Source organism: Chlorocebus sabaeus, chromosome 21 (genome assembly GCF_047675955.1).
Source record: "Chlorocebus sabaeus isolate Y175 chromosome 21, mChlSab1.0.hap1, whole genome shotgun sequence".
NCBI lineage: Eukaryota > Metazoa > Chordata > Mammalia > Primates > Cercopithecidae > Chlorocebus > Chlorocebus sabaeus.
In genome coordinates this window covers 87,299,132-87,323,277 of record NC_132924.1, presented here as the reverse complement: position 1 = coordinate 87,323,277, position 24,146 = coordinate 87,299,132, and the positions used below count along the sequence as shown (strand labels likewise).

The window sequence follows — 24,146 nt, the reverse complement described above, 5'->3', positions numbered from 1 at the left end:
TGGCTAACACGGTGAAACCCCGTCTCTACTAAAAATACAAAAAATTAGCTGGGCATGGTGGTGAGCGCCTGAAGTCCCAGCTACTCCTGAGGCTGAGGCAGGAGAATGGTGTGAACCCGGGAGGCGGAGCTTGCAGTGAGCAGAGATCGCGCCACTGCACTCCAGCCTGGGCGACAGAGCGAGACTCAGTCTCATAAATAAATAAATAAATAAATAAATAAATAAATAAATAAATGTTACTAGATATTCATGGTTGCAGAATAGCAAGGCTCCTTGTCACCTACTCTCCTAAAACTTCTCCCGAGGGAAGGGGAGGGAGGCTGCCAGTATATCCCTTTTGTCATATAAATATAGAACAAAACATCTTTCCTTGTCTGGAAAAGTTCAAACAACGGTGAAATAATGCAAAGCAAATTATTTCCCATAGAATTTTTAATTTTATATTTAATAAAGTAAGTGTTGCCTTAGGAGCATAGGAACCTCTAGGATATGGAAATCTTTAACTTATTGACGAAGACAGGGCTTGCCCTTCCTCCTTTGTTCCACAGGTCTTTTGTCTTTGGTAGGCTTCAAGTTTGCCAGGAGCTAGAAATGTTCTCTTTTCTTAGGGTGGAGTTGAGAAGGCTGTGACTCTGCAGGGAGAGGCCATATATTTTGTGTAAGTCTCACAAGATTGCTCAAGGTAACTTAAGAACAGAGACTGGAAGATGCAACATGCAGTTATGCAGACTTGTGGAACAGTTAAGTTGAGCACTCATGAAAGACTCTGAGAATGAGTCCTCAACTATTCTGAGGATACATAAGTGCTACCTGCCACACAGGACAGAGTGACTGAATAACTAGAATGTTTTAGATCCCTGTGAGTCAGTATCGAATGTGCTGCCAGAATACAAAAATAAACAAGGAAGTTACAATATAGTGACATGGGAGCAGGGAAATATAAAAAACAAACACACACAAAATTAAGTAACTTGAACAATGAGTAGTTCTATAGTAGAAGCATAATATACAAAATGCCATAAGAACATAGAGGTGGTAGGGCTGAATTATACCTGGAAGACTTCAAAGAAGAGTTGACTTTTTAAAGCAGGGTTTTGAAAGTTGAAGTGATAAAGAGAAAACTGAGGCAAGTGGCCAGTTCTCCTGGGTATCAAAAATAAATACATATTCATGGACTGGCATGATGTATTCAGGAAGTGATAGGTAGTCCAGTGCAAGCAGTATACAACCAACAAATCAGAGGTGACCTAACTGAAAATAAAGGAAGTAGAGTGCTGGGAAATGGTGGCTTTAAAAAGCATATATTATGAGAATATATGGGAATGATCCCACCTCATTCTTCTACTGAACAGGAAGAAACAGAATGCTTTATCTAGAATTCCAGTATGACTCCAAATCTGAAATCTGCATCAGTGATGGAAACAATGAGTAGATTTTCCAGGGACCTGAATATTAAAGATTGCACTTTTAGACTCTGCAATGTAGTAAGTTAGCAAATAAATAATTATAAAAACAGAATTCAAAATGTACAAATTGGAACCATCTATATGACATTACCCAATTATAAATCCAAATAAACTAGCTGCCAGTAACCAAAATAACAAATGTCCATATTTTTCTTTGTTGATTTTCCTATTGAAATGACCACATATTTTGGTAGTTCATATGGTTTGGCTCTGTGTCCCCACCCAAATCTCATCTTGTAGCTCCCATAACTCCCATGTGTTGTGGGAGGAAACCAGTGGGAGGTGACTGATTCATGGGGGCGGGTCTTTCCCATGTTGTTCTTGTGATAGTGGATGGGTCTCAACAGAGCTGATGGTTCTGCACACCCTCTCTCTTTGCCTGCTGCCATCCTCATACACTGGGACTTGCTCCTCCTTGCCTTCCGCCATGATTATGAGGTCACCCTAGCCATGTGGAACTGTAAGTCCAATAAACCTCTTTCTTCTGTAAATTGCCCAGGCTCAAATATGTTTTCTGTGAAAACGGAAAAATACTGTAATACAAAGAGAGTCATCATGCTAAGTAGAAGACATACTGTAGTGAAGAAGCACCAGGAATTCTTCATCTGAATATCTAAATTGGAACTTGAAGAAGAGGTAGGATTTAAATGGGTCTAGATCCAGGAGAAGCATTTCCAGAGGAGAAAATAAAACAAAAACAAAACCCTAACTAAAGCCTCCTCATCACTCCCCAAACAGCCCACATTTCAGTGAGTTAAGAAAATTATTAAAATTAGAAGAGTAAATTGGAAAATGAAAAAAATTAGAAATTTTTTCGAATCAGAAATGAGAAAAAATGTGAAAAATTAAATTAGGATGAGAGTGATTAGTTGATGTGGCTCCAGAATTGCAAATTTAATTAGGACTGTCAGGGCTGCCCTTATGGAGAAAGTGACAAGCAAAAACTTCAAGGAACTGATGGGAGTTAGCCATGCAGATAAATGGAGGAAGAGCAGCCCAGTCAGAGGGAACAGCTGCTGCAAAGGCCCTGAGGTGAGAGCATACTTAATGTGTTTAGTGTGTTTAACAAACAGCAAGAAGGCTACTGTGGCAAGACCAGAATGAAGGACAGGAAGGATAGTAAGATCTGAAATTAGATTGTAAACCGTCTTGTAGATCATCTTAAGGACTTTTTATTTTATTTTTAGGAAATGGCAGTAGATCCTGAAGCAAAGGGAGGCAGGGGATGAAGGGTTTTAAGTGATGATATGACATGATCTGCATTTTAAAAGAATCTCCTTAATTGCTGTGCTGAACAAAAACAGACAGCAGGGGATCAATTGTAGACTCAGACTAACTAGAAGCTACGGCAAAATTCTAGGCAGGAGGTGATGGTGGCTTGCATTAAGGCGGCAGATGTGGAGATAGTACGAAGCAACTAAATTGTGTTTATATTTTAGTGGAGCTTCCATTCACTAGCTGACCATAAGACATTAACTAAACATTTATTATGTGCAAAGCACTGCACAGTTTAAATATTATCTTTTAATTTTACATTTCCACTGCGTCACTTACCATCCCTACTCTCTCAAATCCACTCACCAAAATAAAGTATCTCTAAGTTATTGGTTTCGATCTATTGTTTACATTCAAACATATCCACTGTTATACCAAGATAAGGTGCATTATAGCTCTAATGACTGTCTCTCAACAGGTGATACATTGGGACAACTGCAAGAATTGGGAAAATAACAGAAATCTCACTAGGTACCCAGAATTCCTGGGAAAGATGGAGGACCAGGGAACATGGGTGGAGGGAATAACAAAACAACTAAAATTTTATTTAGAAGTAATCAGAAACAAATAGCTGAAAATTCTACTTTCACTTCCCCAAGAAAAGTTGAACCAGACTTTAAGCAGACACTCCAAGTCCTTGACCTAATATTGAGACTTAGACTGGAGCAGGTGATTCTGGATAAGTTTTCCTATGGACCCAGAAGGTGCCTTGAAGTAGGATCAACTACCTCAATCACTTGTTAATAACAAAATCTTGCTTATATCATTCACAAAGCAATTCATTTCTTTAGAGGAGAAAGAATATTTAAAAAATACTAGAAAATTTTTTATAAAAGAGATTTTGGGTATCATGGGCTTATGTCCTAAAGACTCTATAATACTTTCTAACTTTCTGACCTCATCTCCTAAAATCCTGGCCCTCTCTGAGCAGTACTTTAAACATGCAACTCTCCTAGGCTTTTGCATTTGCAGTTTCCTTTCTTGGGAATGCTCTTCTCTCATATCTACAGGGCTTGCTCCTTTGTCTCCTTCAGGTCCCTACTATAAAGCCACCAGACGAGTTAGGTCTTCCTCAACCACCTTACGTAAAAAAGTTCCATCAACGTCAGCGTGTATTTTTCTCTTGCTTTGTTTTTCTTTATGGTGCATATCATCACTTAGCATATTATTCACTTTTACACAAATATACTGTATCATCAATGAAAACTAGGGACTACACCTGTTTTGTTGACTGTTAAATCTGTAGTGCCGACAACAGTGACTTTCACACTGTATATGCTCAGCATATATGCTGAATGAATGAACTGGTCGAGAACATGATGTCGGAGAATAAGAGTAATGCATATTCTGATAAAACACTTTAGATAATTATACATGTATGCACAGTTGATCCGATTTCTTGCTGATTCCGTATTTGCGAATTCACCTATGTGCTAAAATGTACTTGTAACTGAAAAAGCAATACAGCACTTTTGTGGCCATTCACAGACATGTACAAAACAGTAAAAAATTTGAGTTGCCTGACACACACATGCCCAGCTGAAGTTAGACAAGGTGACACTCTGCCTTCCTGTTCCAGTTCTCAATACTGTAAACAAACATCTTTTTCACAGTATTTAGTGCCATATCTGTCCTTTTTGTTGCTGATTTCACTGTTTAAAATAGGTCCCAAATGTAGTACTGAAGTGCTGACTAGTGCTCCTCAGTGTAAAAAGGTTGTGATATGCCCTATGGGGAAAAGATGTGTGTTAGTTAAATAAGCTTTTCTCAGGCATGAGCTATAGTGATATTGGCTATAATGAAGCAACAATATATATTAAATACAGTGTTTTTAAAACAGAAATAGACATAAAACAAGGTTATATATTGATCAACTGATGGAAATGTTCTGACCAGAGTCTTACAAGGAACCTAGCCCTCCCTGTATTCCTCTGAGGAGCAGTGGTTCAGTGTTCACTAACTCAGAGCTTGTGGTGACTTCATAGAACATAATTACAGCAAGTAACAAGAATTGACTGTATTTATGTTGCGTGTGTGTACGTGTTTGTCTGTGTGTGCGTGTGTGTGTGTGCATGTATAGCGATTTTTTTATAATACAAGGGACAGAAAATAAAACTAAAAAAATTTAATAGTTGGTGCGGATGCCCAGAACACTGTAGCCCAAAATATAATATTTCATGCAACAGTATGGTCGACATTTACATTCATAACATGGTTTTATTAATTAAAAATGATTGAATAACAGAGGTCTAATGGAATAGAAACCAAGGAACCAGATAAGTCTAAATTTAAATATTAACTGAACCACTTACTAGCCGTATGGGGTTTGGCAAGATTTAAACTTTATGCTCCTCAGACTCCTCTTCTATAATATGGGTACTCTGAACATTAGATAAATGAGAAAATGTGCCCAATACAATGCCTAAATCATTTTCTTGTTTAATGAATATTAGTTTCCTTCCATTCCCTATTAAATTCCCAGGAAACTTCCTATAAAATTCCCAGAGAGGAAATGTAAACATTTAACCCTCACAGAGTTTTGGAAAAAGCCACCACAAAGACAGTGATGGAACCTGGATTGACATTGGTTAGTGTTAGGGAGGCAAAGTATATGCACTTGGCTGACAAAAATACTATCAGATTTTTCTGGCAAATGTTAGAATGTTTAAAGGTGGTGCTTATCATTTTAGAACCACTTTTTTTTTTTTCTTTCAGAAGTAAACAGCAATGCATGAGAAATGTTAAATAAGCAGCCATTTATATAATCATTGCACACAGGACACAAAAAGCAGTATTATTTTATCCATTTTATTAATAGTTTTAGTGAAATATGGAGACCATACCTCACAAAACACACAGCTGTTGATAATAAGACAGACAACACATTACAAATAAAATCATTCTCCTGATTTGAGAGGCATACCTTATCAATTGCCAATATAGCTTCTTTCCAAGTTTATAAAGTGGTCACCTGTTTACTCATTTATTCAGCAAGTGCTTATTAGGTACCTACTACATACTAACATGAGGCTAGGTATAGGAACACAAAGATGAATAAGATAGCCTTAAACTTTCTTAGCCTCAAACTTTTCTTTAGTCAAAAGATCACAGTTATTTCATACAAGACCATATCTTTATATTAATACAATATCATAGGCTTTTTCATCCGATTGAACTATGTGAAAATTGCTCAGTGGAGATTGTTCAGGGGATTCGTAGCATTGCAGGTCTATAGTCCATACACTACCCATGCTGTCTGAAGGAAGCAAAGAGCAAAAGTGCATCTACGACAGCTTACTTAGCAAAAGACAGCTAGGGCAGAGCAAAATGACCAGAAATTTTACCGAACACAGTTATATCTGTCAACAGAAAGAAAACAGTTTTATATATTATATATATAATACAATAAAATAATACAAAATTATTATATTATATAAAATATAATGCTGTTTCATTACTTATGATAATCTTTCAAACTAATGTGACCACATTCCATAGCAGGAAAAAAAATGTAATTAGCACTGAGAACTCAAATACACATAAATAAAAGTTTCACAGAATATTCATCCATAGTGGCATGTATTTTCTGTTTTATTCTGTTCTTTTCTATTCTTTTTGGTTTTGCTTTCTGTTCTGTTCTATTTATTCCATTACATTTTTAAATATGTTGGTTAAAATCCACTAAATTAATTTATAAACCACTAATGGAGCCGGACTTTCAGTTTGAAAAAATATTGATCAATTACAACTAGACTCAAGATAAAATGTTGCATTATAATTACCTTAAGCATAATATGTACAGGTGATACGTGTTAGAATCATATATCCTTTCTTGAAGTTATTTTTAACATTATACAAAATTATAAAATTTCAAATAATGAGCATGTTTTTGTTTTACCTTTAATAGATTAATAATTTAGTAAAATGGAAACGTAAGATTATATTCCGTGGCATTTTTACCAAAAATTCTCCATTTTAGAGACTGTCTTTTCCAGAAAGATGTTCCAAATAATCAGTGGAAGTATCTTTGAAGATTAATGTCCTTAAAGTCATGTGTAAATTGTTATCACTGAGCCAAATAATTCATCACAGAAGAGCCAAAGCTATGTTATTCTATAGACTTATGTTCATAGTGGTGTCTTTTAGCTTGGAAAGTTTCAGACACAGAATGTAACCCCACATTTTTATTTCCTTGAATTACGCATGTAGCGAATCTAGAAACTTTCCTTATTTTCAGAGAATTTCTGGACTCTGTATGAGATTGCACCGTGAAGATGTTCAGTCACTGTATTTCCCCCTCTTCACAAAAATGGTGGTTATAAAATACTCTGAGAGACAAGATGCAAAGGCAGGAAGTGAAACTCTATAAAGACCTTTTGATGAATTCTCCGTGGGTCTCTCAAGTTTCTCCACATTCTGCTAGGTGTGCCAAGAACACATCTTGATTGCTCTTGCCCCAGGCCATTTATCAGGGTTGTGTTTACAGTGTGCAACTTTGAGGAATTAGGTAATGTTTCCCTCCAAGACAGAGCAGGCTAGCTTACTGCTTGCTACAAAGTGGTGGATTTCCCAAACTCACTGCAGCTCCACGGCATGCAAAGCATCCATCTGGGCTGTAGACATCGCTCTAAGACTTGAGGCAAGGGGAACCAACACAAAAATGCTGTTGCTTATGCTGCCTGCTGTGCTATAATTCAGTTATTTGACTCTGATCCTGACATCTCATGTCTCCTGCCAGTATCCATTAAATAATAATAGACTAATTATTAGACTATTAGGTAAACTCAAACCCTAAACCCAACAGGTTTGACAAAGGATAAGATGTTAACAGAGACATGGTTTTACGGAACAGGAAGGAAAAGGGTTCTCTGGATCAGGTTTGAAGAAATGAAAAGGCTCTCTGGGTTCCATAGTGAACATTCTCACCTATGTAGTAGATGAGGGGTGAATAAGGACTCATGAATGGGAGTTAAGATAATGTTTAGAGGCTAAACAGAGAGAGACAGAAATAAAACAAGCTGCTCAAATGATACCCTGATTGCTCCTCACTCTTCTAAAAGCAAAAAGAATATGTTGTTTTCTTGACAATAGGATAGCAAGTCCAGCAACCAAGGACAAAAGGCAATGTGAATGTGGCTACTGAATCATGGAATCCCCAAACCCAAAATAAATAATGTTGGCAATCAGGACTTCCCTATTCAATATGGAGATTTGGGTGAACTGAATATATTAAAGTTCATTTGGTTGAGTGCCCAGCAGGTGGCCACTCAAAAAAAGTAAATGCAAATAATGCAAATAATAATAATCAAGACTGGGCCAAGCTCATGCATCTGGCTTCTGTTGCAACCTCCTCCTGCCCCACCCAGCTTGGCTGGTAAGGAGAATAAGACACTGGGTGCACAAGTGTCAGAAGGCATTAAGAACTACGATGTGAAATACAGCAGCATGTACAGGGGCGTGTACAAAAGAGGTTCCAGAGCCCAAGAGGTATACAAGAAAGAGTTCCCAGAACTAAAGCACCAAGTCCACTGCAAAAGGTTAAAAATTAAAAGTAAAATGTAGAGTAATAAAGAAGATTTTTTAAGAAAAGCCTGCCATTCAGTTTCCTTCCCACTGCTCCAACTGTCTCTGTAAACTTGACTCCCTACTATCATGTACCGCTCCTCTCTGTTCTCCTAGCTGGGGAACGACATAGTTTCCTACCAGTTGTCACTCTGGCCACCAACTCATGCGCACATAAGAAACCTTGGTTTGAGTTCCTGCAAAAGGAAAACACACCAGAATATAACTAAATGGTGTTGAGCTAGGGTTTGCACTGGGGGGACTCTTGGAACAATTTAATAATGTAATTTGTGGCTTCTACTGCTGAAGTATATTTGGCATTGGTGAAATCCTGCCCCTGTCTCTCCTGGACCTGGCTGGATACCACTTCCACCAATCCACAGGGCCATCCTCCTGCCGTGACAGCTAGCAAGAGGCCAAGACCCACAGAAGCATCACCACTGACCCTTTGTCAGCAGGAAACAGTTATGGAAGACTGACCTTTATCCATTTCCCCAAATAACTGGGGTCTTGGACTCTTGAGGGGGAAAATGTTACAACAGGTCAGTCATGAGCAGGGCAAGAGAGGCTCGTCCCCCACCTGACACACACACATCAGGAATGTCAGGTGACCGTCAAGTGATGGTCAGGTGGTTGTTAACTGTCTCTCTAACTGGTCACAGCCAGCGCCAGGAAAAGGCAGTCTCCTAATAGATAGAAAACACCTGAAACTGGTGATCCGCAAGTTCCCTATAAGATCTCAGAAGGTGGTCGAGTGGACTCAAGCATGCGCAGGCAGACAGCCCGCCACAAGGGAAGAATCAGGGGACAAGTAACACAAGACCCCGGAAGTATGTCAACATATAAAGCCCCAAGTCAAAAGGCTGAGCTGCACACTTGGCCTCTCAAGTCACCCACTTGGCCCTCTTCCAAGTGTACTTTACTTCCTTTCACTCCTGCTAGAGAGCTTTTTAATAAACTTTCACTCCTGTTTACTAAACATTCTTTAAATGTCAGAAGAAATTCTCCTATTCAGCGATGGTCATATGAAGACAGGCGATAGAGAGATGTGCACTTTCACCCCTATGTCCCCGACTCCACCTCCCTAACTTCTCCCAGGTTGTCCAACAACAACAACAACAACAACAACAACAACAAACAACACAGAATCTAAAGAGGAGAAAGGAAAACCACAGCTTCAACTAGAAACTCTGGTGCCTTCCAGAGTACTCAGAAAGACTATTTCCAGTAAAATAGTGCCACCTGCCTGATACTGCCACTGTATACACACTTGAAAAAAAAATAAGGCAGCTAATATGCTACTATGCTCTCCTAACACTTGACATATGGAGGACTCTTGTGACCCTCGGGCCTGACATTCCCATTTGAGGGTAGGGTCAACTTGTACATGATGACTATTAAGCTAGGAAGGGCCTTCATAGGCTTCTGTAGTCAAATGGAAATAGTACATTCAAGAGCCAGTTAGCCTAGTCCTAGTGGCATCTCAATTTTATATGAACAAGTGGCGGCTACCCCTCTGTGAGAGACATTCACCCTAACTACACCACTCAAGGTAAAGCTGTCTCAATTGGTCCCTCAGTTTATAGACCTCCCCTAAGTGCCTGGACCTGCTTCCCTGATACTCTGGCTAAGCTGAAACTTCATGATGTTTCTTAGACTGCTGCTGCTTACTTACTCAGCTCGTTGGGTGTAACTCAAGGTAGCAATAACCAAAACTCAACTTTATGAGCCTTGTCACATTTTTACTATATCTTGAACTGTTGACAATATCCCAGTTGTTTGTTCTACCATTTAGAAAAGCAGAGACTGGCAGATTAAAGATACCTCCCACCAGGTGCAGTGGCTCATGCCTATAATCCCAGCACTTTGGGAGGCCAAGGTGGGAAGATCATTTGAGACCAGGAGTTCAAGACAAGCCTGGGCAATGTAGTAGGACCCCATATCTTAAAAAAAAATGAGTTGAGTATGGTGGCATGTGCCTGTAGTCTCAGTCTTCAGGAGGCTGAAGCTGGAGGATCACCAGAACCTAAGAGTCAGAAGCTGCAGTGAGCTATGATCACACCACTGCACTCTAGCCTAGACAACAAAGTGAGACTCTGTCTCAAAGAAAAAAAAAATACATCTCCCTTTAGAGCTGAGAACTATGGGGAAAAATTTGTAGCTGCTGATCAGAGAGTCTGAGTCATTCCTAAAGGTAACCACATTAAAAGTCTGTTCTCTGATGCGATCAATTAGAATTAAGATGCTGATCAAGCCTGTCCCAGCCAGACTACCACTATTGCTACCTGTACCATCATCATACCAGTCATAGCTGTGGACCCACCATCATAAACTGGACACACAATTCAGAATTCTATGTTTCTGATGCAGAAGCTACCACTGCATGCCAGACTTACAGCACCTGCTATAAACTGGTGCCCTGGTATAGTGGTACAGGAAGCCACACTTCTTATGGTGATTGTCAAGAACTGAGAAAGGGTCTAACATTATAGATAACAAGAAACCAGTTTCCCGAGCTTCAGCTTCCACAGAATGACGAGAAGAGGGCCAAGTGACAAAGAGGATCACTTATCTTAGGAAACCAGTATATTTTATAAAAGGAAAAATTACTTGTCTAATCTTTATCTCAGAAGGATACATTGTCTTTATTATAACAAAAAGTGAACAAACCTGCTCTCTGCTGCAAATAAAAGTTGTATCTCTATCTTCCAAAGCTGTTTGCTATACACATTCTGAAAAGATTAGGTAGTATTTCTGCCTACAAGATACGTAGAAACTTGAGAAAATCATGGAGAATTACCTTTCAACAGCATTGACTCCACCTGCCCCTGGCAAATTGACTATATCAGTCTTTTGTCTCCCTCTCAGGTCTACTGCTATTGATGCTTCACAGCTGTTAAGATTTTTTTTGGATTACAGTGACACCGTTTCAGTCTAATCAACAAATTCTGGCCATGATATTGTGGCCCTGAAACTTAACTATGTCATATTTTCAGCTTTATGGACCACCTACAGATGGATAATTCTACATCTTTATTGCAAAGATCACCCTACAATGGACAGCAAGCCAAGTTAACTGATGAACAACAGTCCATGCTTCTACCTTCCACAGGCATCTGGATTGCAGAAGACTGGTACAGTATCCTCAAAAAGCAATTCAAAAATATTTCTGGTCCTTTATCTCTCATCTCTTTTTGGTCTACACACCTTAGCAGGACAATTTGGTCACTAAATACAGCTATCCCTTAAAAGGGTTTATCGCCTTTGACCATCTCCTGGATAATGAGTAGGATGAAAAGGGTGACGGTTATATAGACCTGTTTTGAAAATTTAGGATTCCACTCTGAATGTTTCTAGATAACGATGTACTTATCCACAGTAATCCTCAGTCAGCCTGGTTGGTATCCCTTCCAGGTGGCAACTCACTTATGAGGAGACCTAGGGAGTTCAAACTAATTGTAGTTCAGTCCCTTGCATACTCTAGTTGGATTAACATAATCCTAGGTCATTAGTATAATGACCAATTGATTGAGTATATTGTTCACTGAGTCCCCCACAGTGGCCTATGAGGGCCAAGGTGGGCTTATCGTAGGTTTCTATTTTGTACAAAAGCTCTTCTTCTATTCCCATCTTGCCCTTTAAGATGAAAGATGGAGATGAAACTAGAGGATGTCTGGAAAAAAGATGAAATTATAGCTACTGGATTGTGGCATGCCAAATTTGTGGCTATGAAGTGAAAGCAATAATCCTGACACTAAGTGAAAGGACCTTCGACCCTGGAAGGTGAGAGGGGAGGAACAATTGATGCTCCTTCCCTCCTAGATCTAGTGCCACAGCCCAGCAAAATAATCATACGGTTCATTTAAGTAAAGCAGCTTCTGCAGCTGGTAATGTGACCTGTTGCTCAGTTTATCATCCCCATCCACAAGCTACAAAAACAGACAAGGTAATGTGAACATCATGACACCTAAACTATTTTGTTGTGCCTGATGCCATCTTTGGCAACTCCTAAACATCCTCTCCCCATCCCGACTGCCAATAGGTATTCAAACACATAAATTAATCCAACCTTATTTAAACATGCCTAAAATGAATTCATGTTTCTCCTGATGCCCAATTGGCTTTGGGTTATGAAATGTATGGCAATCATAGTGCAGCTAGCTATTCAGTGAATCTGCCTGTCACTTAACCAAACTAAAGTATAAAGATGATCCAAATAAAGCTTGGTAATGCATCTTGAAGAGAACTGATGTACCCCTTTGAGTTGCATGTTTGTATATAAAGGAGAAAGGGCCACAGAATGCATCTATGTGGGGGTTCTTTTCTGGTCCACCTGTTCCCCCTGCAATGATTGATAATGACACTAAATATCAGTGTATCTGTTTGTTTGTTTGTTTGTTTGTTTGTTTGGTTTTTTTTGAGACAGAGTCTCACTCTGTCGCCCAGGCTGGAGTGCAGTGGCGTGATCTTGGCTCACTGCAAGCTCCGCCTCCCGGGTTCACGCCATTCTCCTGCCTCAGCCTCCCGAGTAGCTGGGACTACAGGTGCCTGCCACCTCGCCCAGCTAATTTTTTTGTATTTTTAGTAGAGACGGGATTTCACCGTGTTAGCCAGGATGGTCTCGATCTCCTGACCTCGTGATCCGCCCGCCTCGGCCTCCCAAAGTGCTGGGATTACGGGCCAGTGTATCTGTTTAAACTCCATTGTGCAGGTCATTAACTGGCCTTAGACTACATCTTGTTTGGCTAAACTAAGACCTACTAGTCTGTCCTGGCTAGTTATTCAAAATTGGCTGAGTCAGGACTCTGAGGGGCATAAATGAGGTCAACATTTACAGGTGGCCTTAATCCTGCTGCTTGAAATCCTATTAATAGTAGCCTTAGTTAAATGCTTTATGAGACAAATTGAATGATTTAATCCTAACTTCTGTCACTCAAATTAATCAGAGTGGACAACAACGTCACTAACTCATGAAAATTCACCAAAAACCAAGACAGCATATTTGGTAGGCAGAATAATGGCTTCCCAAAGATGTCCACATCTGAATTCCCAGAACCTTTGAAAATGTTATGTTACACAGTGAAAAGGAATTAAGACTGCAGATGGAATTAAGATTATTAATCAGCTGATCCTAAAATAGGGAGATGATCTGGAATTAGCCAGTGGGCCCACTGTAATCACAAGAGTCCTAACTGTGGAAGAGGTAGGCAGAAGAGGCCAATATCAGAGTTATGCGATCTGAGAGACTCAACCAGTCATGGCTGGCTTTGAAGATGGAAGGAGCCTCCAAGCCAAGAAATGTAAGCAACCTCTAGAAGTTGGAAAAGGCTAGAAATCAAATGCTTCCCTTGCACCTCCAGAAAAAAACAAAAACAACAACAACAAAAAAAACATGTCCCTCCTGACACCTTTACTTTAGACCAGTGAAATCCATGTCATACTTCAGACTTCCAGAACTATAAGATAATAAGTTTATGTTGTCTTAAATCACTAAGTTTGCAGTAATTTATTAGAGCAGCCACAAGAAACTAACATAGTGCAGGGTTCAGACTTGATAAAGACATTCTCCATGAGCTTCTGGCCCTCCTATACCTTTTGCCAGATGCACTAAGAATACAGATTCTATGCAGTTTTCACCTGGTGTATTTCTTAGGGTTGTGTTTGCAGTGAATAACCTTAAGGGATAAGGTATTATATCTGGGACAAAGAGCAGGTTTGCTTATTGCTTTCTATAAAAGTAGCAGATATTCCTAGCTGAGTGTTCCTCAGCTGTAATGAATACCCTGTGCAAGCACAGGATCCATTTGGGCCATACTGTATCACCCCTGCAGCACTTGGGAGCAAAGGAAACGAATGCTCACATGGCTTGCTGTGCTGTAATTAGTCTTTTCGCTCTAAGAGTTTCATGTTTTCTGCCAGAATCCACAAAACAGCAACAGGTTGACTTACTACATGTAAATAGGGTAAAATCAAATACCAGACCTGGTACTCTGGCTAACCTAATAATACACTGAGCATCCTATAATTTTAATATATATAATTTCTGTTCTCCAAACCACCTCAGATTAGGGGTAGCACAGAAAGTGATGGCTTATATTATTTTTCATTAAGATTAACATTAGTTTGGCTAAAGTGTAAAAAAGAAAAAGCCCAACTGCTTTTTTTATGACTCTCCTCTTCTGCCCAAGGGACAGTATGTAGAAGTGGTTAAGACCCACTTACAAGGGCCCAAGTCTGGTTCTTCTATTTATTAGCTACGTGACCTTGGGCAAGTTATATAATTTCAAAAAATGGGAATAGTGGTACCCACATTATAAGACTGGTGAAATATTAAATGAGTTAAGATGTATAAAGTGATTAGAAGACCTGGCATGGAGCAAACACAATAAACTTTAAGTGTTTTTATTAACTGCGTTTCAATGATATGACATCAGAACTAGGGAGCATCCAAGGAGCTAGTGGGAAAGAAGGAACAATTCCTCTTCCAGTTGTAAACTTCTTACTGTACAATTTCCTCATAAATGTGTAAGGACTGGATGGAATATAAAATAATGTTTTTATAAGAATCATTTTACAGAAGTTGTACTGAATATTGAGAATCATATTTTAAATAAGTCATTTAAGATAGCTCTCAAAAGTAGAATTTATTCAAGAAATCTACCTCTATTTCTCTGTTACAGAATTTTCAGTGCATTTGAGTAAAACAAATCTGATTAACACTATAATTTAATTTACTTAAAGGATATGTAAAACTTCAAAAATATTGTTATAAGGAGACTTATTCACAGAAGTAAATAAAATAATTATGAAGCTGATGAAATGAATATGTAAGCCATTTTACAAGAGGGATATATTTTTCCTTCTTTTCAATGAACGTTTAAAGCTCTCCTTCAAGATCTTGGTAAATTCATTGATCTGTGAAACACAGTGCACTCCAGGGAGGCAATTCAGTTGATGTTAAATATCAAATGATGAGATGAATAATGATCATACCTTTTGGTAATTAAACGTCTTACAAATGTTTTAAATGATTCAACGTCAGAAAGTCAAATGAGGTCAAGCATATTGTATTTTTTCCTTCTTATATTAATGATATAAATGACAATCTTTTTAAAATATCCAGAATAAGACAGCATAGTAAAAATTTTATAAAATATTTAATGACAAAATATATATCTAGCTTACTATTTGTATAGTTAATGTCTTTTCAGCACACAGAATTGCTTTCTGTTCTTAAATGTTCTATTCTATTTTTAAATGCCTTTAATGTTGCTTCAGAAACATTTCAAACCATTTTTGTGGATGTGCAAAGAAGAACATGTGGGAAATAGTTAACTATTAACAGTAAAGACAAAGTATCATAATAGAACATGGATTATAGAGAAAGAAGTATTCTGAACTTCAATTTATGAAATTTCCACATGTACTCTCTCTCTATATATATATATCTATATAGATATATAGATATATAGATATAGATATAGATATAGATATGAATGAGACAGAGTCCTACTCTGTCACCTAGGCTGGAGTGCAGTTGCGAGATCTGGGCTCACTGCAACCTCCACATCCTGGATTCGAGTGATTCTCATGTCTCAGCCTGCCGAGTAGCTGGGACTACCGGCATGCACCACCACTTCTGGCTAATTTTTGTATTTTTAGCAGAGACAATTTTGTCATGTTAGCCAGGCTGGTGTCGAACTCCTGGCCTCAAGTGATTTGCCTACCTCAGCCTCCCAAAGTGTTGGAATTACAGGCATGAGTCACCATGCCCAGCCTCTATTTTAACAATACAAAAGTGAAGGATAAAAATGAATGATTTTTTTATTTACAAATTTTATTTATTCTGCAGTCAAGCATTGAGCCTCCCCACACTTATTTACCATTCTTCACATGATTAGCCACTAGAGTTTAAGATGTAAAACTTGGAAACCCATATTCATTAAAGACCTTTAGAAGCTAGAGTGTTTATTTTGTTTGCTAAAGGCTACTTTCTGTGGCCACAAGTACTAGGTCACTTGTAATAGCACAAGCAAACAATCCTATAGTAACAGCTTTAAAATATTTAAAGTAAATCCACCTACCTATTTGTTATTACTTAGACTACAATGTACTATATATCTAATTATAATTGCATTTGAATTCCTTCTGTTAAGTATTTGCCATACTTATTCTCATCAATATACTTAAAAATTATTAAAGATTTCATAAAGGTATAAAGCCTGCAGCCATAAAATGTGAAATAGTAAATAAGAGAATAAAACATCTTATGTTTCATTCTTAGAGTATCAGTTTAGGCAGTCAATGTTCTACTTTCACACACTTTGTTTAAAATTAACTTATTTTACAAATTATTAATCACAGTGAGTCACAAAGTTCACAACTAACCAATAACTAAACTATAAAGAAATGAGTTAACTTGCCCCAAAAGTTGGGATTAAAAGTATATTATCAATAAGAAGATTTTTTAAAACCTCTGACTTCATATTTCTAAGGCAGACAACAAATAGAAAAGGGTGAGCAGGTTAAAAATGCAGAAGGAGTAAAACTCTGGTTATAAAAGAGATTAAACAGGAAACAAAGGTTTAAAAATGATCTACAAAGAAAAGAGGTAAGGAAAATGATTACTAGAGGGCATGAAAGATGAATGCTCTATGTGCAGTCATTCTCTGCTGCGGTGCTTTGGTCAAACAAGCCTTCTACTAACATCCCTCAATGACTTTCAAATTCACTTTATAAGTTGAGATTTCCTTTAAAACATCATAAGTTCTTTAATAAATATCTCCTATTTCACAAACATGTCTTAAAATCTTCCCAGATGCAAATATCATTGCGTTCAATCATATCTCTTTTTGTATGTGTAGGATTTTTCACAATCACATAGTCAAAATTCCAAACAGCTCAATTTTATACTTCAAAAATCATTTCAACTTTCACGTTATCTGTGACAATTACTTATTTAAAAATAAGTGATATGGGGTTTTATTTCAACTATTCAAAATTGTATTAGCTACCTATTGCTATGTAACAAATTATGACTAACTTGATGCATAATGGAACATGCATTTATTACCCTGCAATTTCTGTAACTCAGGTACCTGGGCATAGCTTAGCTGAGTCATCTGCTCAGGCTCTCACAAGATGGCAGTTAAGGCATAAACCAGGCTGTGTTCTTTTTCTTGAGCTCAGGACCCTCTTCTAAGCTCACTTGATCGTCGGCAGAATTCATTCCTGGATTTGTAGGACCGAGATCTCCATTTTCTTTTTGGCTCTAAGCTGGGGCTCCTTTCAACTCCTGAGAGGCTGTTGACGGTTCCTTACCATGTGGCCATTTCCCAGTCTTCTCAAAAACATGGCAGCTTTCTTCTTCAAGTCCAGCAGAATAATCACTTGCTCCAGTCTGCTACAATGGAGTCTCATATATTTATGGAATGACTATTCTATCATTTGTGCCATATTCGTTAACTAGAAACAAGTCGTAGGTTCCACCCTCACTCAGTGAAAGGGAATTATACAAAACTTTGGCTCATTATAGAGTTATCTTTCGGTGTGTCCATCACCATAATTCATAGGTTAAAATTACAGATTCTAAAACCAAACCGCTTAAGTTTAAATACTGTCTCTATTCTTACTAACTTCAAATTATGTTTATTTTAAAATGGAATAAATGATAGTATGAACTCCTCTTGAAGTTGTTGAGTATTATATGATTTAATATATTTAAAGTGCTTTTAAACTGAGAAGTACGAAGCAAGTAGGAACTTCCATATAGGTTTGCACTAATAAATGAGTATTTGTACATATATATGAATTTCTAAAACCCAATGGTTTTACCATCAAAAGTTCATATGTTGTGACTATACAAATGTATATGGTGATTTCTCTGAATGAATCATATTTGCACATGTGCGAATGCATGCTCTACCAACCACTGTTATAACATGGAGATTCCTACAAAAATTTGAATTCATTAACAAAGATCAAAATATGGAATTACATGTAAGACAGCAGTCAATAAATATTGTTAAGTAATCATGATAATTACAATCTAGAAGTTAAAATTCAATAAGAGTAAATTATGGGTTGACTTCTACTAATCAACAGCCTCAGAGATTTACTTCTGCTTTTTATCATTAATCACTTCTGCTTTTTATACAAATCACTAATGATGAACTTGTCAAATGTTGTCATATAGTCATGGGTGATACTTCTACCATTTTAATTACCTTCAATGAGCTGCCTAAAAAGTATGGCAGAAAGCCACAGAGAATTTATACAAATCCCAAGTACTGGAAGTCAGGGGAAATACTCATTGTTTAAGATGTTGACCAGGTCTTGAGATGCAAGGGAATCATTTTAGAAAGTTAATCTTTCTAAACAAACATTCTTAGAGGGTTCCTCCAAGTTATGCTGATAAGATAGGGACTTTATTTTACAGAATTACAAAATGTTATACTTTTAAAAGAGATGATAGACACCCAGTGCAAAATGTCCTTTTCATTTATATCATTTTCCATAAATAAATCACAGACCTGAACTTCAGAAAGATAAACACATTTGTCCAACTTCACAGATGGTAGCAGATATGAAGCACTTAGGTCTCCCGGTACCAAAACCAAAGCTCCTCAGTGAGGGGCATAGCACTATTTAACAGGAGTTTTGAAAATTATGGGGAGAATTTTTTTAATGTAGCAACAATTTGAGACACGGTTAACATGTGTGGACAGGCATTATGTTTGGTAGCCATCCACAATAATGAGGAATGCTATTACATCTTTCAAGACTTTCTCCAAATATTTGTGAAACTAAAAAACTTGTGACTAGACCTAACCTTATTTTATGTATGAAATAAAGGTATTTTTATATTCTTAATATAGAATGAATTTTCCAGAAGTTCAATGATGCTTATATCAAAGTAACATTTGTTTTGTTTCTAACTTGTCTGGTTTTCAGCGTTTTGAAAAACAGCACTAATGATGGTCTATGTATCACTCTTTTTGGCTGTCAAAATTACGGCTATTCTGCAATTAGGGCATTTATATGACTATTTCGTTAAGATAGGGAATGTGAATTCTAATTTGAGTATATCAACCATTTACATTATATTGCTTTTTGAAATAATATATCTCAGATATATATCTAAAAGTTTACATTTCATATTAGTAAAGGGAGAATTAAAACATGGTGTGTAAAAGGGGATTTGTATCTCATTTTCATGAGGCCAGGAATCATGTGGCTTAGTCAGTTCTGTCTTAGGATAAATTCTAAATTATCTCTCACAATGAAAAGGAGTGCTTTTCAGATTTTATGAAAGACAGTTTTTAAAGATATGCCATTTAGCAGCTAACATTTACATGTTTTGAAAAGTGTACGGATATCAAGAAAAAAAAAACTCTCCAAGTGAAAATTCCAGTTTCTAATGATGTTGTGATTCACAACAACATTGTCTTTATAGGTATCAAAATTCTGAGCAGAAACACAAGAAAAGATATATTAAATCTTTATTACTAAGAATGCTTGAGCAATGAGGCATCTGGTTAATTATACCTATAGTAGTGTACTACTCAGAGAATTGCAGCCAGTTGAGAATAAGAACTTTTTCCTATTTTAATATTTGTTCTTGTTTCAGGAAAAAAATGTGTTTGATGAACAAAGTTGAAATAATATAGAAAATAATTAAATATATAAATAGGAAAATGAAAATCTTTTATATACCTGTCTCCCAGAAATAATCAATGATATTTTTGCATATAATTTTCTAATAAATAAACACATATTTTAAGGAAAATATGTTATTTAAATAGTGCTTCACACCTGCATTATTCATTTATCTAAATATTATTTGTTATTACATTGTTTTATATACTCTAACTTAACCAGTTCCCTTTCCTATGGTTATACAGATTGAATCGTCATCTGTGATGTAAAGAAATATATAATCTATATATCTAATTGCCTAAAGTATAACAATAAGAACCAGAGAAGCAGCTATCTTCAGATCAGAAAAAGCTAGTAGCTTAAATCTCTTTTCCATTCCCTCTCAAAAATCCCACCAAAAGTGAAGTTGTGTGTGTGTGTGTGTGTGTGAGTGTGTGAGTGTGTGTTAGGGTAGTTGCTGGAAGAATTGGAATAAGCCTTCCTGTAAGAAAATGTCACAGAAATTGCAAGGAATATCTATGTCAACCTGAAAGTGTAAATGAGTACTGTGTAATCCTTTGATTTCCTTAAATCATTTTCAGAAGACAAAAGACAAAGAAACCACTTTTCGATTCATTTTAATAACCTTTCTGAACTCTTGGGAGATAAACTTCTATTCCTGTTTTCCCTATTAAGCTCCTCAGTCCTCTTCCCTAAACCCACCCTGCATTATGCAAATAGAAATCCCTGTAATGTGAAAGTCTGGTGAGAGTCCGACTCCTCAAATAATGATTAAAATGAGTATATTAGTTAGAATATTTATAACTTTAAGTGACAAAAATTCTACATCAAAATATATTAAATAGAAAGTTACTATCTCAGTTGATCAAGAGGTAGAAAGGGCTTCATGTTTAATAAATTAAACACTAAATTTATTTATTTATATAACTTTAGAGAAGTTACTTCACATTATTTAATATTTATTAAATTAATAATAAAATATAAATAAGCTATACGAGGAAAAGAATAGGATCATCATAATTGGTTTTACCTAGTCAGGATCCACCTCTTGGAACTAGATATGGGGTCAGTTTCCCATGAAGTATATGCTATGTATAGTAATAAAGTATGTCTTAATAATATCAGAGTTCTGTTATCAAAGAAAAAAGAGAAGAAAGGATATTGGAATGACAACTAACAGCTTCTGCTTCAAGTAGAATGTCCATACATCTTCACCCAAAATAGTCCCAATACATACCTATTGCTTGGGGTAAATACTAACAGAATCCTTTTTACTCATAAAAGTATCTTGAATGATATACTGTATAGTTATTTACCTTCAGCAGTATTATTTTTAAGATTGCAATATTCAGTTTTAGCATATTTTTGTTATAATTATGTAAGACAATTAAACCTATACTGAAAATAAAGTTTCAGAATGCATGTTAGCCTACTAAAATTTTAAAGTATATGAAACAATCCCTTTCAGTTGACTGAAACACTAAATACAAGTCATTCTTTCTAATTCTGTATGTATGGTTCATAAGTTCTTACTAATATTTCCACACCTTAGTCCACGTGTCTCTATTTGAAAGAAAAGTGATTTCTTTAAAATGCGTTCTATAATTCAGAAGTTAACTGATTTCGACTATGCTAGCTTCCAAAAATTTAATATACAGGTGTGGAACTGCATCATAAACCTCTTTATGCTAAAATTACATACTGTGTTTTAGGCCACAAGTGAAACCACATGAGAGGAGAAGTTGTTCAATAGTCCTGGGCAATAGAGTTCTGGAGAGCTTTGAAGCTAAACAGCCTTAGTTCAAGTCTTAGTTCTGTCACATAGTAACTAGGTAACACTGGGCAAATTATTTAATGTTTCTGAGCCCCACACCTTCATCTGTAAAATGAAGATTGTATTGCCTTCTACCTCACAAGTATATAACTATTAGATTGTGAATATTCAAGGAGCTAATGCTGGTGGATAACTGAGAAGAATACCTGACACTGCAACATGTTGGATAGTATTATTAATGTTATTACTATTACTTTTGTTACTATTCTAAGCTCATGGTGCTGACTGAGAGACCAGACAGTAATACCAAAGAACATACACTACTTAATACGAATAATGTAAAGAAGACAAGTATTTTGAAAAGGAGAATGAAGCATAAAGACAAAGCAGGAACAAGTGGTGAATGGAGAGACAGAGAAGTCAAGGGTGAGCACAGGAAATGACTTACCAAGCACAACTCTTCTGCTACAAGTTCTCTGATCTGCAGTTTGGCATGTTGCTACAAGTTTAGAATAAATTGTTAAAGGAACTAAGCCTTGTCAGATTTCCATGTAATGTTCTTCTCATTTTGAGAAAACTTTTCCTGACACATGATTTCCTGAGGGCAAGTTCACACTCAAAAACAAAATCTCAAAAGAAAGAAATGGTTGGAGTCCATAGCAAATAAGATGTACTTCTAGATAAAGGAACAGACTTTAACATTTACTGATCAATCAGAAGGAAATAAGCATAGAATATAATAATGAAGATAAGTATACAATACAAGGGCATTGGAACACTAAACATAGAGCATTCTTTTAAAAATACTCGGTAACTAATTATACTTTCAACACCACACTACATGAAGAAAAACTGCAATGTGATAACCTCTCAGTTCACTCACAAGGGAACATGGAGCATGTTTATTCTTATTGAGCCTCATATACTTTTGGAAACAACCTGAACCCTGAAACTGACTGAACCTGGAAACTGACTGAATCTCATGGAGGGAAAAGCGTCAAAGTCATGTCAAGAACTAAAGCAGCTCTTGACTGACAACATTACTTTAAAAGGCAAAACAGTGTTAAGGATTTCTTTCAGATGGCTTATTGTTCTTATGAGAATGCAATGTATCCTTTATGTCTAACTGTGGCAGGGTTGGTGAAAATCATTACAAAAAATAGTTAATAGTAGTGCGAACTGATGGCCTATTGGGCACTTTGAGGCAAAAAATGCATATAGTGCTTCTGCTACGGCCACCATCGAAAAGCAGCAGCCCTGGCTCTGGGCAACCCCTATGACCATGGGCCTCAACAAGGGCCACAAGGTGACCAAGAACGTGAGCCAGCCCAGGCACAGCCGTCACCACAAGAGCCTGACCAAACACAACAAGTTTGTGCGGGACATGATCTGAGAGGTGTGTGGGTTCGCCCCATAGGAGCGGCGCACCACAGAGTTACTGAAGGTCTCCAAGGACCAACGGGCCCTCAAATTCATCAAGAAAAGGATGGGGACACATCCGCACCAAGAGGAAGTAGGAGGAGCTGAGAAACGTTCTGGGCGCCATGAGGAAAGTCGCTGCTAAGAAAGACTGAGCCCCCTGCCCTGCCCTCTCCCTGAAATAAAGAGCAGCTTGACAGAAAAAACAAAAAAAATGCATATAGTGGATGTAACTAAAAGTAAGCATAAATCATCACTTGTGAAACAAATGAAATGTATTAGCAAAATTTTTTTAAAAATTATACACATTTAAGAGGGGCACAGATGGAAATTACCTTGAATTTGGAGAAACCACAAGATACATTATAAGAGAAAGCATTAATGTGATAGAATCTTTATAAGGTTGAAGAGAGATACCTTTAATCAGCAAGTTCAGAAATTTTCTTACAAAATTCTTTTATTGATCTATCCTCTATAAATGTTTACTTTTCATCTGACCCAGGCAATCAAATAAGAGATCTTCATTTCTCTGCATCGGATGTTCAAAATATCTTCATGCAAGGGCTCAGATCTTTGTATTTCACAAATCAAATGTGTCAATATATGTTACTGTGGTACTATATGCTATTGTAAGTTCACAGGATTCAAGATGCTAAGGTCACCCTAACATTTTTCTTCCTTCCCCTAATTATTTCACATGATATGTAAAACACATATATTATAATTATTCTTTGAATACACCTAACAGTCTCATTCAAAAAAGAAAAAAAAAAACTCCACAGGATACTTTTCAGAAAAGGTTGTTCTTATGTGAACACATAATCTTGATTAAAGAATAAAATGCTCAAGATTAACGTCATCTTTGGGTGGGCTAAGGTTTACTGCTATTTTCCAAACTTGGGATTCTAAAGTGTACTCTGGCAAATCCATTCATTTGTGTTGCTTATTAAATTATCTGAGACTACTGATCCACACACTTAAGTGTCACAAAA

The 24,146-nt window shown here is 36.9% G+C and overlaps 1 protein-coding gene and 1 pseudogene across 7 annotated transcripts in view; one reads left to right on the top strand and one right to left on the bottom strand.

The window, feature by feature from the left end:
• The window catches only part of FOXP2 (forkhead box P2), a 592,983-nt gene that overhangs the window by 360,515 nt on the left and 208,322 nt on the right, over positions 1-24,146 (bottom strand). The gene's annotated exons all lie outside the window — the stretch shown is intronic.
• LOC140709595 (large ribosomal subunit protein eL36-like) lies at positions 2,437-23,309 on the top strand (annotated as a pseudogene).